The sequence below is a fragment of the Pinus tabuliformis genome, chromosome X (genome assembly GCF_031772625.1).
Source record: "Pinus tabuliformis cultivar Carrire ecotype Pingquan chromosome X, CPIR1, whole genome shotgun sequence".
NCBI lineage: Eukaryota > Viridiplantae > Streptophyta > Pinopsida > Pinales > Pinaceae > Pinus > Pinus tabuliformis.
This window is the reverse complement of record NC_142308.1, coordinates 34,657,312-34,659,122: the sequence shown is the minus strand read 5'-3', so window position 1 is coordinate 34,659,122 and position 1,811 is coordinate 34,657,312.

The window sequence follows — 1,811 nt, the reverse complement described above, 5'->3', positions numbered from 1 at the left end:
GGGTGGTCGATGATCATGAACATCTGATATATGACATACATTGGTATGGGGTATCTAGGTGGTAGTTAGTCATAAGGTGAGACATGATGGAGATGGAGTTCTACACATGTTGTAGGGATGTTTGCCTTATGTGGAGGAGTCGACATCATGGATGATGATGATCTTGGTGGATGGCTATCGAGATGGTATCTTGTCGAGGACGACAACGATTTCAGGTGGAGGAGGATGTAAGGCCTTCGGAACGTCGGTGCGACGGGCGCCGGGTGAGGTCGTGCACGAGGGCGCGCGGGTAGGCAGGCGGGCGCGCGGGCGGGCGCACGAACGCACAATGCGACGGAGCGCGGTGGAAATGTGACGAAAAATGCGACGAAGCATGGACAATGCGACGATATATGTGACAGCACTTATGCGACTAAGTGTGAGCGTGAGCATATATATATGCGATGATTAGAATGTGAGCAAGCCGACTTGATAAGAGACCTTGTGGGCGTGCGTGCAGACTTTTGGGGGTCGGCCAAGGGGCTGCACACCCCTTGTAAATCAACGCATGGATGGTATAAGTAAAGGGAGCTTCAAACTCATTTGGAAATAAATCCATTCGACTTGGCATTCGCTCTTAGCATCTACGCAAGAGAAAAGTGCGCAGTTGGGTTGAGACATGCGCATAACTCATGCGCATTGACTTGGAGATTGCGCAGGTGTAAGTCTTGGTTGATGGTTGGAAGAGTGTGTCGTATGTTGGTCGATGAGTATGCGGTTTTGTGCAGAACTTAAGGTGGAGTTCTAGGTGTCTAGGGTGAGCACCTCCTACCGTGTAAGGTTGGCAAAAGTATTGTAAAGGGTGTTCTATGCCTTGGTTGTAAAATATTCTAAGTATAGACTTGGAGTTTTGCCAAGTATACTTGATGATCGTATTATTGAAGAAATACTGGTTATAATATATTGTTGGGCAGACTTGTTCGGGAGTTGCCCCCCCCCCTTTATACTTGTTTGCAATTGTTATTGTTCTTGGTTAATTGCATGATGATAATGAATGAGTATGGGCTTCATTAAGTATAAAGGATAATTGCATTTTACTTGGTTGCGAAAACAAACTAAGTAAGGACAAGTGAATTAGGCGTAGTCCACGAAGGTGAGTATTGGTGAAAAGAAAGCGTTCGGTGGTGCCGCACCTCGCTATAAGCGGTTGGAAGACTACTGCAGGTGTAGGGGCGTGACATCACCTCTCGTTCTGTGCAGGGTATAGGCCCTTCGCACCCTCAAGTGGAGCCCCTTGGGGATGGGCGGGATCATTGGATAGATGGCAGGAATGCTTCTTATGATTCACACGGGGCACGTAGTATGGGTGGAGTCCGACAGGGTGGCCATAAACAACGCGCCATTAAAATTACCACCCTGGCTCCATTTCTTAGCTTTGGTCACGACGTCCTGATCGATAAGGTCACCAGTTTACAAAAATGAGCTCTTATCGGTAAATGGCATTTTGCTGCTGTTGATGAAGACGAGATGAGACAATGGGTGATATCGAAATGGAAGTCATTACTCGGCTATATGCCCTTTGTGGTTCGACTTATGGGGGATAGTATAGTTTCCATTTCCTCAGCGAGTAGGATTTATGCAAAATTCAGGCACTTCCATGGATCAAAGGACAAGGTTTCCTTGCACTTCACCTCTGGTACATCGGATTTAATCCTCTAAAGGAGACGCCGAAGAACAAGCTCATCTGGGTTAAGCTGCTAGACTTGCCAATAGAATTTTGGACCAGACAAGTGTTTATGGATATTGGAAATGCAACTGGAAAATTCGTATAT